Source organism: Anomaloglossus baeobatrachus, chromosome 4 (genome assembly GCF_048569485.1).
Source record: "Anomaloglossus baeobatrachus isolate aAnoBae1 chromosome 4, aAnoBae1.hap1, whole genome shotgun sequence".
NCBI lineage: Eukaryota > Metazoa > Chordata > Amphibia > Anura > Aromobatidae > Anomaloglossus > Anomaloglossus baeobatrachus.
Window position 1 is genome coordinate 270,543,644 of NC_134356.1, and position 14,810 is coordinate 270,558,453.

The following is a 14,810-nucleotide window of genomic DNA, read 5'->3' on the forward strand; positions in this document are numbered from 1 at the left end:
GCTCTCACGGGAGAAGAAATCATGACCTACGCTGACTACAGCCAGCCGTTTGTACTATACACAGACGCCTGCAATGTGGGACTGGGAGCAGTTCTGTCCCAGGTGCAGGGAGGTAGAGAGAAGGTGATAGCTTACGCCAGTAGGAAGCTTCGTCCCACAGAAAGGAATCCAGAAAACTACAGTTCCTTCAAGCTGGAGTTCCTCGCTATTGTCTGGGCAGTGACTGAACGCTTCAAGCACTATCTGGCGTCGGCCAAGGTCACCATCTTCACGGACAACAATCCGTTGACACATCTGGCAACAGCCAAGCTAGGTGCGTTGGAGCAGCGATGGATGGCCCGGCTGTCTAACTTTAACTTTACCATCAAGTACCGGGCTGGCAAGAAGAATAACAACGCTGATGCGCTGTCCAGAATGCCTCACTTACCCGAGTCTGGAGAAGACCTGGATGAACTCGAAGAGGTAGAGTTACCTGCTTTCCATCACCAAGGTGTCTCCCAGTGTGAGAATGCTGCAGGAGGGAAGCGCTCGAGCCCGCACGAGGTCTCGGTCAACCCATTACTCCATCATAATTGGGAAGAGACACAGAACGATGACCCGGCCGTGCGATTGGTCAAAGAAAAGCTAGCACAAGCTGAGACCCATCTCGGTCCAGATGCTCCACAAGAACCCCAGCAGCTGTGGGAGGAGAGGGGACGACTGTTCACCTACCAAGGCAAGCTATGCAAGAGATATGTCAACTGGCGAACGAATGAACTCGTCTGGCAGATAGTGGTCCCAAAGAGGGATGCTCCAATGGTTCTAGCAGCTTACCATGATAAAGCAGGACACTTCGGGTGGAAGAAGTTGGAGACCCTACTCCGCGATCGGTTCTACTGGGTGCACATGAGAAAGGCAGTCGAGAAGTGGTGCTGAGACTGCGGTCCGTGTAACCTGAGGCGGAAGGATGATGCCAGCCAGAGGTCTCCCTTACAGCCAATTGTCACGAAGCAGCCCCTAGAGTTGGTGGCCCTGGACCACGTGAAGTTAACACCAAGCCGGTCAGCCTATGTTTACGCCCTCACCATTGTGGACCACTACTCTCGTTTCCTGGTAGTAGGGCCTGTGAAAGACCAGACAGCCAGAACGGCAGCTAGGGCATTTCAGGCATACTTTTGTCAACCTCACGGTTATCCTGAAAGGGTACTGACTGATCAAGGTCCTGCATTCGAGGCAGAAGTGTTTCAAGAGTTCTGTAACATGTACGGCTGTAAGAAAATCAGAACAACACCGTACCACCCCCAAACCAATGGATTGTGCGAGAAGATGAACCATGTGGTTATTGATCTGCTCAAGACTCTACCTCTAGAAGAAAGAAATCAATGGCCAGAGAAGTTACCAGATCTAGTGGACTTGTACAATAATATCCCAGTAAACTCGACCAACTGCAGCCCTGCTTACTTGATGCGAGCAAGACCTGGCAAGTTACCTGTAGACTTCGAGATGGGAACTGTGTCACCTGAAGCGGTCCAAGAGATAGAGGATTGGGATGCAGAGCGACAACAGCAGTACCGCAAAGTTCAGGAATGCGTAGAAAAGAGCCTGTCCCAAGCAAGAATGAGACAAGAAAAGAACTACAATCAAGCAGCCCCAGCAACTCCCTTAGCACCCGGAGAACAGGTGCTTAAGAAAAAGCGGAGAGCGCATAAATTAGATGATCAGTGGGAGAATTTACCCTACACCATTATTCCCTCCAACTTTGACAACAGTAAAGTATGTCTCATAAGCAAAGATGAAGGCAATACCTATCAAGCAGTTTCTAGAGACCGCCTGAAAGCGTGCCCTGAACGGTGCAAAATCCAAAAGGAAGTAGAGGAAGTACAAGAAAGTCAACAAATTCAAGAAAAAGAGGAAGAAATGATCCAAACAATACTTGAAAAATTCCCCAAAACTTGGACCCGAATAAATAATGCTATAGTGGTACCAGTCTTGACGTTCCCGCAATTGGTCTAGCCAGAATCAGAGCAGGTTCCAGATCCACCGAAAGAACTGTCTGTCACAACACCAGATGACACGCCAGCAGTGGAACAGGAGAATAAACCCCCTGCCAGTGGTGAACCTGTCGTACCCTTGGCGAATCTCAGACCACGTAGGCAACCATCACGCATACCTCTCAGGGTTAGGCCTACCAGTGGCATTGAGGTAGTGCATACACCAAGTAGTCAGGGACAAACACCAGAGCTACGCAGGTCCCAACGCAGCACTCGGGGACAGCCTCCTCCAAGGTATAGAGAGTAAAAAGAAAAAGTACCTATTAAATGTATATAGTTATTTAAAATGTCTTGTATAAAATGCTTTTTGTCTTAGGTGATTAAGTAAATGGACAATTGGGCCACTGGCCTATGGGTGGCCAACACTCTAACTGTACATAGTTAGCACCAGTGTGCTCAGCACCCCCGAAGAAAAACCTGTCCGGCGTGCATAGAGTGGGGTCATCAATGCTCTGACGCACGCCCAGAGCCTACGTTGGGGGTTTTATCGCGGCGGGTCCCCCATGGAGCAGTGTAATGGACACCTGGCAGGGAGCCACACTGGACTCTTATAGTATTGTTTAAGTTTGTAACGTTTAATAAAATGTGCCTCCCACCATGGGATGAAATGTTCTAACATGTTATGTCTTGTTTTGTTTTCTTCAGTCCGAGAGTACTGAGTTTAACTAAGGGGGAGTGTGGCGCCCGAGGACCTGGTCGCCACAACAGCATTGCCCCTCCAAAGGGTTAATGCTGAGCCTGGAGGTAATTGGGGGAATCATTGGCCAGTAAGTTCAACATCCAACGCAGTTTCTCCCTCAGGCCAGAAGGGGGAGCTCTGAACCTGGAGTTCCAGGGAGCATTCCTCAAGTCTGACCTGAGGGAGGAGTTAGTGGTCAGTCTGTGTAGAGAGAGCAGAGAGTGCAGACGCAGAGTGTGCTGTCTTGTGGAACTGGGGCCTAGAGCTGGAATAGCTTGGCCCAGTGAAGCAAGATTTGCAGAGAGGCACAGAAGAGACTCAGACATCGGAGTCTGTGGTTGCCAGGGTAAAAAAACCTTCCCTGGTGGCCGAATCCGGAGGGCAGGAGAGCTGCAAGCCCCCTGGCCCATCAGCAATCTGGAGGTACAGCTGCATTCCAAGGGCCCAGTGTGGACTCCAGCAGAGAAGCACCCGAGAGGGCCTGCACAGCCTACCACACAGAAAAAGGGACGAACCACCGGTCCCAGCAGCAAGAGGGCCATTGCTAAATTCAGAGTGCAGGGTCCTGTAAAAGAAAAGAAAGAGCAGGGAGTAGGCCTCATACTCAACTGGCCAAAGAGATCACCCCCAGGCACTTCCAGGCCGGCCGGATCATCTTTACCACCTGTGACGGTCTCCCTGGACTAAACTGTTGCCAAATAAAAGAGGAGAAGGTAAAGAGACTACTGTTTGTGCCTGTTTCTTTCACTGCCTGTCGGCCCTGCACCGTATTATTCTCACAACATCACACCATAGACTCTCACGAGCACCAACTGTTGCCCCGGGGTACCGCTCCACCTGTGGGGAGCAGGACCATCCAAGCTGCCATTCCATCAGCCTCAGAGGCCCCATACAGCAGCGGCGGCTTAATAGCCGCAGACCACAGGTGGCGTCATGACAACCATAAACTTTATTCACCAGCCATATTTAATTGACACCCACCAGGGCCACGGAGTCGGGCCCCGCCACTACTGACGACCCCCGGACTAGTCCGGCCCGGCACCGGGTGTCCCATAGCCCTGGGGTGGGCGAGTCAACTTTGGCGTCACGAACAGGATTTCGTGCCCGGTCCCACCGGGTACTGTGCGCCTGCAGAAACTGTGCTTAAAAGACTGTGTTACTGTTTGAAAACTGCCGCCGCCATTAGCCTCGCTGAGCGCAGGAAGAAGGGAGGCGTGCCTGAAAAAGAGCGCGAAGAGAGCGCGTCATCAGAGCGGAGGGTCGTTAACCCCGCGCTACCCGGAAGAGATTTTGAAAAGTGAACGGAGCCTGGTAAGGTTAACTAAGGGGGAGGAAGATGTCCGACTCAGAGGGAGAGCAGGTGGCTGCCATAGCCCGAGACGCCGCAGCACCAGCCAAAGCAATCCCAGTCGCCATCGCCCCAGCCCCCGCTGTAGCGTCGGTAATGCCGATCACAATGCCGTACATCCCGAGAGCAGAATGGCTGCCGCAGTACTCCGGGGAGTCACATACCCTGAGCGACTTCAGAGAAAGGCTGCACAGCTTGTTTAGAGTGTATCCTCTGACTGAGAGCCAGAAGGTGGGCATATTAATGGGGCAGCTAGCCGGCGCGGCCCAGCGTGAAGTGAAGTCCTGGCCTGACACAAATAAAGGGACAGCAACCCAGATACAGGCTAAGTTAAAGAGTACTTTTGACACCCGCACCGCAGCAGAAATAAAAATGAGATTCTTTGGGTGCAAACAACGGGCCACAGACAGCATACGGGACTATGCCTTAAACTTGCAGGAGGCCCTGAGAGCAGTTAAACAGGTGGACCCAGAGAGTGTACGTGAAGAAGACAAGCTCCTAACTGAGCAGTTTATAGAAGGGCTCCTGTCAGACGCCCACAGGACACAGCTGCGTATCATGGTCCTGCAGAACCCTGCTCTGGACTTTGCAAAGTTTAAGGACCAGGCCATCCGGGTACTAAGAGAATCTACACCGAATGACACAGTACCCCTCCGGCCTCTTGCTATCACGTACCCAGGGGTGGTGCCTGCAACACGAGCCGCTGCAGGGGCTGAGGCGCAGACCTTGGATAAAGATCCCACTGCAGAGCTCAGACAGCAGGTCCAAGAGCTGACCAAGACCGTGGCTGCCCTCGCAAAAATAGTGCAGTCCATCCAATTGACCCCATCACCTGCAAGAATCGAGTTGGCCTCCAGTCCAGATGACGTCCCGTGGATGCGGCAAAGGAGGATTCCGCCGACCCGAGGAAAAGACACAGACCGGTATGATTCCACTGGACAACCGATCTGCCGCCGCTGCAGCCAGGCGGGCCACATTGCAAGACACTGTCCTTTAAATGGGCCGAACCTGGGGCCAGGAGCCAACCCCCAGGTGTAAAGAAGCCCGGCTCAACTCCTAGTCGCAGCAAGTATGTGGGAGGACGACCGGTCCTTCCTATTGTGCTAGATGGGATCCCTTTGAACGCCCTCCTGGATACGGGGTCCCAGGTAACAACCATCCCTTATAGACTGTACAAAAGATATTGGGCTGATTCAGACATTGACCATGGCCCAGATGATGATTTAACAATTGTGGCCAGTAATGGTCAGCCCTTGCCTCAAATTGGGTATAAGGAGGTAACCATTAAAGTGGGGCGGGTAGAATTGCCATGTCAGGGGTTGATAATTGTAGATATTAATCGCAAAGAATCTAACCCACTGCTAACCATTGGTACAAATGTGATGGAAAATTGTCTTGCAGAAGTGATAATTTTGTTGCAGCAGGCGTCTGAAACTGCCAGCTCCGGGCAGCAGCGTGCCCTACAGAGGGAAATCAGAGCCCTGATGAGGAGGCAGCAGGTAGAGCTGGCCGGAGGAGAAATTGGCAGTGTGAGGGTAAGTGACCCCCTCCCCATTGCAATACCCCCAAGAAGTGAAATGTTGATATGGTGTCAGGCAGCAATAGTCCTCAAGGGTCAGGATTACCCAGCCTTGGTAGAACCGGTGTATTCAGACAGCAGGCCTGGAGTCCTGATAGCCAGAGGGGTAGCAGACGTCTGCAAGGGAAGAGTGCCCGTCCGTGTCCTGAATTGTGGGGAGGAGGAAGCCAAATTGCCCCGGTACGCCACCGTAGCAAAACTGTACACTGTCAGTAACAATACCATCAAAGCAGTGGAACCCTTGATCCCGTCCGACCAGGTGGAAGACAATGGCTCCAAGGGACAGCTGGAGGACTGGTGCCAAAAATTACATATGGGCACCGACTCCACCCCCTCACACCAAAAGCATGGGGTTTACCGGGTGGTACAGGAATACGAGCGGGTCTTCAGCAAACACCCCCTAGATTTTGGGCAGGTAAAAGGGGTTAAACATCAAATCCCCACTGGTGACCATCATCCCATTAAAGAGAGATATCGCCCTGTACCCCCAGCACAGTATCAGCGTGCCAAACAAATGTTACGGGAAATGAAGAAGGCTGGGGTTATCAGAGATAGTTGTAGCCCCTGGGCAGCTCCACTAGTGCTCGTAAAGAAAAAAGATGGTACAATGAGAATGTGCGTAGATTACAGACAAATTAACCGCATTACACATAAAGATGCTTATCCACTACCCAGAATAGAAGAGTCACCAACAGCCTTAAAATCAGCTAACTATTTCTCCACCTTGGATCTCACCAGTGGGTATTGGCAGTTCCCGTGGCAGAGGCGGACAAGGAGAAGACTGCATTCACGACACCAATGGGCCTCTGCGAGTTCAACTGTATGCCATTCGGGCTCTACAATGCCCCAGGGACATTCCAAAGGTTGATGGAGTGCTGCTTGGGCCATTACAACTTTGAAACCATGCTATTGTACCTGGATGACGTCATAGTCTACTCCAAGACCTATGAAGAACACCTAAGGCACTTAGCAGAAGTGTTTGAGTCCTTGTCAGGGTATGGCCTGAAGATAAAGCCGTCCAAATGTCACCTCTTGAAGCCAAAGGTACAGTACCTGGGTCATGTGGTCAGCGCAGAAGGTGTGGCACCTGATCCAGAGAAAGTCACAGTAATCAAGGACTGGCCAAGACCCACCACGGTGAAGGAGGTGCGGCAGTTCCTTGGGCTGGTGGGCTACTACCGAAGGTTCATTGATGGTTTCACAAAGATAGCAGCACCTCTTCAATATCTCCTGGTGGGCCAGCCAAAGAGGGCTAAGAAGCAAAGCCCTCCATTTGAATGGAACAGCCAAATAGAAACATCTTATGTCCAGCTGAAAGGGGCTCTCACGGGAGAAGAAATCATGACCTACGCTGACTACAGCCAGCCGTTTGTACTATACACAGACGCCTGCAATGTGGGACTGGGAGCAGTTCTGTCCCAGGTGCAGGGAGGTAGAGAGAAGGTGATAGCTTACGCCAGTAGGAAGCTTCGTCCCACAGAAAGGAATCCAGAAAACTACAGTTCCTTCAAGCTGGAGTTCCTCGCTATTGTCTGGGCAGTGACTGAACGCTTCAAGCACTATCTGGCGTCGGCCAAGTTCACCATCTTCACGGACAACAATCCGTTGACACATCTGGCAACAGCCAAGCTAGGTGCGTTGGAGCAGCGATGGATGGCCCGGCTGTCTAACTTTAACTTTACCATCAAGTACCGGGCTGGCAAGAAGAATAACAACGCTGGTGCGCTGTCCAGAATGCCTCACTTACCCGAGTCTGGAGAAGACCTGGATGAACTCGAAGAGGTAGAGTTACCGGCTTTCCATCACCAAGGTGTCTCCCAGTGTGAGAATGCTGTAGGAGGGAAGCGCTCGAGCCCGCACGAGATCTCGGTCATCCCATTACTCCATCATAATTGGGAAGAGACACAGAACGATGACCCGGCCGTGCGATTGGTCAAAGAAAAGCTAGCACAAGCTGAGACCCATCTCGGTCCAGATGCTCCACAAGAACCCCAGCAGCTGTGGGAGGAGAGGGGACGACTGTTCACCTACCAAGGCAAGCTATGCAAGAGATATGTCAACTGGCAAACGAATGAACTCATCTGGCAGATAGTGGTCCCACAGAGGGATGCTCCAATGGTCCTAGCAGCTTACCATGATAAAGCAGGACACTTCGGGTGGAAGAAGTTGGAGACCCTACTCCGCGATCGGTTCTACTGGGTGCACATGAGAAAGGCAGTCGAGAAGTGGTGCCGAGACTGCGGTCCGTGTAACCTGAGGCGGAAGGATGATGCCAGCCAGAGGTCTCCTTACAGCCAATTGTCACGAAGCAGCCCCTAGAGTTGGTGGCCCTGGACCACGTGAAGTTAAAACCAAGCCGGTCAGGCTATGTTTACGCCCTCACCATTGTGGACCATTACTCTCGTTTCCTGGTAGTAGGGTCTCTGAAAGACCAGACAGCCAGAACAGCAGCTAGGGCATTTCAGGCATACTTTTGTCGACCTCACGGTTATCCTGAAAGGGTACTGACTGATCAAGGTCCTGCATTCGAGGCAGAAGTGTTTCAAGAGTTCTGTAACATGTACGGCTGTAAGAAAATCAGAACAACACCGTACCACCCCCAAACCAATGGATTGTGCGAGAAGATGAACCATGTGGTTATTGATCTGCTCAAGACTCTACCTCTAGAAGAAAGAAATCAATGGCCAGAGAAGTTACCAGATCTAGTGGACTTGTACAATAATATCCCAGTAAACTCGACCAACTGCAGCCCTGCTTACTTGATGCGAGCAAGACCTGGCAAGTTACCTGTAGACTTCGAGATGGGAACTGTGTCACCTGAAGCGGTCCAAGAGATAGAGGATTGGGATGCAGAGCGACAACAGCAGTACCGCAAAGTTCAGGAATGCGTAGAAAAGAGCCTGTCCCAAGCAAGAATGAGACAAGAAAAGAACTACAATCAAGCAACCCCAGCAACTCCCTTAGCACCCGGAGAACAGGTGCTTAAGAAAAAGCGGAGAGCGCATAAATTAGATGATCAGTGGGAGAATTTACCCTACACCATTATTCCCTCCAACTTTGACAACAGTAAAGTATGTCTCATAAGCAAAGATGAAGGCAATACCTATCAAGCAGTTTCTAGAGACCGCCTGAAAGCGTGCCCTGAACGGTGCAAAATCCAAAAGGAAGTAGAGGAAGTACAAGAAAGTCAACAAATTCAAGAAAAAGAGGAAGAAATGATCCAAACAATACTTGAAAAATTCCCCAAAACTTGGACCCGAATAAATAATGCTATAGTGGTACCAGTCTTGACGTTCCCGCAATTGGTCTAGCCAGAATCAGAGCAGGTTCCAGATCCACCGAAAGAACTGTCTGTCACAACACCAGATGACACGCCAGCAGTGGAACAGGAGAATAAACCCCCTGCCAGTGGTGAACCTGTCGTACCCTTGGCGAATCTCAGACCACGTAGGCAACCATCACGCATACCTCTCAGGGTTAGGCCTACCAGTGGCATTGAGGTAGTGCATACACCAAGTAGTCAGGGACAAACACCAGAGCTACGCAGGTCCCAACGCAGCACTCGGGGACAGCCTCCTCCAAGGTATAGAGAGTAAAAAGAAAAAGTACCTATTAGAATGTATATAGTTATTTAAAATGTCTTGTATAAAATGCTTTTTGTCTTAGGTGATTAAGTAAATGGACAATTGGGCCACTGGCCTATGGGTGGCCAACACTCTAACTGTACATAGTTAGCACCAGTGTGCTCAGCACCCCCGAAGAAAAACCTGTCCGGCGTGCATAGAGTGGGGTCATCAATGCTCTGACGCACGCCCAGAGCCTACGTTGGGGGTTTTATCGCGGCGGGTCCCCCATGGAGCAGTGTAATGGACACCTGGCAGGGAGCCACACTGGACTCTTATAGTATTGTTTAAGTTTGTAACGTTTAATAAAATGTGCCTCCCACCATGGGATGAAATGTTCTAACATGTTATGTCTTGTTTTGTTTTCTTCAGTCCGGGAGTACTGAGTTTAACTAAGGGGGAGTGTGGCGCCCGAGGACCTGGTCGCCACAACAGCATTGCCCCTCCAAAGGGTTAATGCTGAGCCTGGAGGTAATTGGGGGAATCATTGGCCAGTAAGTTCAACATCCAACGCAGTTTCTCCCTCAGGCCAGAAGGGAGAGCTCTGAACCTGGAGTTCCAGGGAGCATTCCTCAAGTCTGACCTGAGGGAGGAGTTAGTGGTCAGTCTGTGTAGAGAGAGCAGAGAGTGCAGACGCAGAGTGTGCTGTCTTGTGGAACTGGGGCCTAGAGCTGGAATAGCTTGGCCCAGTGAAGCAAGATTTGCAGAGAGGCACAGAAGAGACTCAGACATCGGAGTCTGTGGTTGCCAGGGTAAAAAAACCTTCCCTGGTGGCCGAATCCGGAGGGCAGGAGAGCTGCAAGCCCCCTGGCCCATCAGCAATCTGGAGGTACAGCTGCATTCCAAGGGCCCAGTGTGGACTCCAGCAGAGAAGCACCCGAGAGGGCCTGCGCAGCCTACCACACAGAAAAAGGGACGAACCACCGGTCCCAGCAGCAAGAGGGCCATTGCTAAATTCAGAGTGCAGGGTCCTGTAAAAGAAAAGAAAGAGCAGGGAGTAGGCCTCATACTCAACTGGCCAAAGAGATCACCCCCAGGCACTTCCAGGCCGGCCGGATCATCTTTACCACCTGTGACGGTCTCCCTGGACTAAACTGTTGCCAAATAAAAGAGGAGAAGGTAAAGAGACTACTGTTTGTGCCTGTTTCTTTCACTGCCTGTCGGCCCTGCACCGTATTATTCTCACAACATCACACCATAGACTCTCACGAGCACCAACTGTTGCCCCGGGGTACCGCTCCACCTGTGGGGAGCAGGACCATCCAAGCTGCCATTCCATCAGCCTCGGAGGCCCCATACAGTAGCGGCGGCTTAATAGCCGCAGACCACAGGTGGCGTCATGACAACCATAAACTTTATTCACCAGCCATATTTAATTGACACCCACCAGGGCCACGGAGTCGGGCCCCGCCACTACTGACGACCCCCGGACTAGTCCGGCCCGGCACCGGGTGTCCCATAGCCCTGGGGTGGGCGAGTCAACTTTGGCGTCACGAACAGGATTTCGTGCCCGGTCCCACCGGGTACTGTGCGCCTGCAGAAACTGTGCTTAAAAGACTGTGTTACTGTTTGAAAACTGCCGCCGCCATTAGCCTCGCTGAGCGCAGGAAGAAGGGAGGCGTGCCTGAAAAAGAGCGCGAAGAGAGCGCGTCATCAGAGCGGAGGGTCGTTAACCCCGCGCTACCCGGAAGAGATTTTGAAAAGTGAACGGAGCCTGGTAAGGTTAACTAAGGGGGAGGAAGATGTCCGACTCAGAGGGAGAGCAGGTGGCTGCCATAGCCCGAGACGCCGCAGCACCAGCCAAAGCAATCCCAGTCGCCATCGTCCCAGCCCCCGCTGTAGCGTCGGTAATGCCGATCACAATGCCGTACATCCCGAGAGCAGAATGGCTGCCGCAGTACTCCGGGGAGTCACATACCCTGAGCGACTTCAGAGAAAGGCTGCACAGCTTGTTTAGAGTGTATCCTCTGACTGAGAGCCAGAAGGTGGGCATATTAATGGGGCAGCTAGCCGGCGCGGCCCAGCGTGAAGTGAAGTCCTGGCCTGACACAAATAAAGGGACAGCAACCCAGATACAGGCTAAGTTAAAGAGTACTTTTGACACCCGCACCGCAGCAGAAATAAAAATGAGATTCTTTGGGTGCAAACAACGAGCCACAGACAGCATACGGGACTATGCCTTAAACTTGCAGGAGGCCCTGAGAGCAGTTAAACAGGTGGACCCAGAGAGTGTACATGAAGAAGACAAGCTCCTAACTGAGCAGTTTATAGAAGGGCTCCTGTCAGACGCCCACAGGACACAGCTGCGTATCATGGTCCTGCAGAACCCTGCTCTGGACTTTGCAAAGTTTAAGGACCAGGCCATCCGGGTACTAAGAGAATCTACACCGAATGACACAGTACCCCTCCGGCCTCTTGCTATCACGTACCCAGGGGTGGTGCCTGCAACACGAGCCGCTGCAGGGGCTGAGGCGCAGACCTTGGATAAAGATCCCACTGCAGAGCTCAGACAGCAGGTCCAAGAGCTGACCAAGACCGTGGCTGCCCTCGCAAAAATAGTGCAGTCCCTCCAATTGACCCCATCACCTGCAAGAATCGAGTTGGCCTCCAGTCCAGATGACGTCCCGTGGATGCGGCAAAGGAGGATTCCGCCGACCCGAGGAAAAGACACAGACCGGTATGATTCCACTGGACAACCGATCTGCCGCCGCTGCAGCCAGGCGGGCCACATTGCAAGACACTGTCCTTTAAATGGGCCGAACCTGGGGCCAGGAGCCAACCCCCAGGTGTAAAGAAGCCCGGCTCAACTCCTAGTCGCAGCAAGTATGTGGGAGGACGACCGGTCCTTCCTATTGTGCTAGATGGGATCCCTTTGAACGCCCTCCTGGATACGGGGTCCCAGGTAACAACCATCCCTTATAGACTGTACAAAAGATATTGGGCTGATTCAGACATTGACCATGGCCCAGATGATGATTTAACAATTGTGGCCAGTAATGGTCAGCCCTTGCCTCAAATTGGGTATAAGGAGGTAACCATTAAAGTGGGGCGGGTAGAATTGCCATGTCAGGGGTTGATAATTGTAGATATTAATCGCAAAGAATCTAACCCACTGCTAACCATTGGTACAAATGTGATGGAAAATTGTCTTGCAGAAGTGATAATTTTGTTGCAGCAGGCGTCTGAAACTGCCAGCTCCGGGCAGCAGCGTGCCCTACAGAGGGAAATCAGAGCCCTGATGAGGAGGCAGCAGGTAGAGCTGGCCGGAGGAGAAATTGGCAGTGTGAGGGTAAGTGACCCCCTCCCCATTGCAATACCCCCAAGAAGTGAAATGTTGATATGGTGTCAGGCAGCAATAGTCCTCAAGGGTCAGGATTACCCAGCCTTGGTAGAACCGGTGTATTCAGACAGCAGGCCTGGAGTCCTGATAGCCAGAGGGGTAGCAGACGTCTGCAAGGGAAGAGTGCCCGTCCGTGTCCTGAATTGTGGGGAGGAGGAAGCCAAATTGCCCCGGTACGCCACCGTAGCAAAACTGTACACTGTCAGTAACAATACCATCAAAGCAGTGGAACCCTTGATCCCGTCCGACCAGGTGGAAGACAATGGCTCCAAGGGACAGCTGGAGGACTGGTGCCAAAAATTACATATGGGCACCGACTCCACCCCCTCACACCAAAAGCATGGGGTTTACCGGGTGGTACAGGAATACGAGCGGGTCTTCAGCAAACACCCCCTAGATTTTGGGCAGGTAAAAGGGGTTAAACATCAAATCCCCACTGGTGACCATCATCCCATTAAAGAGAGATATCGCCCTGTACCCCCAGCACAGTATCAGCGTGCCAAACAAATGTTACGGGAAATGAAGAAGGCTGGGGTTATCAGAGATAGTTGTAGCCCCTGGGCAGCTCCACTAGTGCTCGTAAAGAAAAAAGATGGTACAATGAGAATGTGCGTAGATTACAGACAAATTAACCGCATTACACATAAAGATGCTTATCCACTACCCAGAATAGAAGAGTCACCAACAGCCTTAAAATCAGCTAACTATTTCTCCACCTTGGATCTCACCAGTGGGTATTGGCAGTTCCCGTGGCAGAGGCGGACAAGGAGAAGACTGCATTCACGACACCAATGGGCCTCTGCGAGTTCAACTGTATGCCATTCGGGCTCTACAATGCCCCAGGGACATTCCAAAGGTTGATGGAGTGCTGCTTGGGCCATTACAACTTTGAAACCATGCTATTGTACCTGGATGACGTCATAGTCTACTCCAAGACCTATGAAGAACACCTAAGGCACTTAGCAGAAGTGTTTGAGTCCTTGTCAGGGTATGGCCTGAAGATAAAGCCGTCCAAATGTCACCTCTTGAAGCCAAAGGTACAGTACCTGGGTCATGTGGTCAGCGCAGAAGGTGTGGCACCTGATCCAGAGAAAGTCACAGTAATCAAGGACTGGCCAAGACCCACCACGGTGAAGGAGGTGCGGCAGTTCCTTGGGCTGGTGGGCTACTACCGAAGGTTCATTGATGGTTTCACAAAGATAGCAGCACCTCTTCAATATCTCCTGGTGGGCCAGCCAAAGAGGGCTAAGAAGCAAAGCCCTCCATTTGAATGGAACAGCCAAATAGAAACATCTTATGTCCAGCTAAAAGGGGCTCTCACGGGAGAAGAAATCATGACCTACGCTGACTACAGCCAGCCGTTTGTACTATACACAGACGCCTGCAATGTGGGACTGGGAGCAGTTCTGTCCCAGGTGCAGGGAGGTAGAGAGAAGGTGATAGCTTACGCCAGTAGGAAGCTTCGTCCCACAGAAAGGAATCCAGAAAACTACAGTTCCTTCAAGCTGGAGTTCCTCGCTATTGTCTGGGCAGTGACTGAACGCTTCAAGCACTATCTGGCGTCGGCCAAGGTCACCATCTTCACGGACAACAATCCGTTGACACATCTGGCAACAGCCAAGCTAGGTGCGTTGGAGCAGCGATGGATGGCCCGGCTGTCTAACTTTAACTTTACCATCAAGTACCGGGCTGGCAAGAAGAATAACAACGCTGATGCGCTGTCCAGAATGCCTCACTTACCCGAGTCTGGAGAAGACCTGGATGAACTCGAAGAGGTAGAGTTACCTGCTTTCCATCACCAAGGTGTCTCCCAGTGTGAGAATGCTGCAGGAGGGAAGCGCTCGAGCCCGCACGAGGTCTCGGTCAACCCATTACTCCATCATAATTGGGAAGAGACACAGAACGATGACCCGGCCGTGCGATTGGTCAAAGAAAAGCTAGCACAAGCTGAGACCCATCTCGGTCCAGATGCTCCACAAGAACCCCAGCAGCTGTGGGAGGAGAGGGGACGACTGTTCACCTACCAAGGCAAGCTATGCAAGAGATATGTCAACTGGCGAACGAATGAACTCGTCTGGCAGATAGTGGTCCCAAAGAGGGATGCTCCAATGGTTCTAGCAGCTTACCATGATAAAGCAGGACACTTCGGGTGGAAGAAGTTGGAGACCCTACTCCGCGATCGGTTCTACTGGGTGCACATGAGAAAGGCAG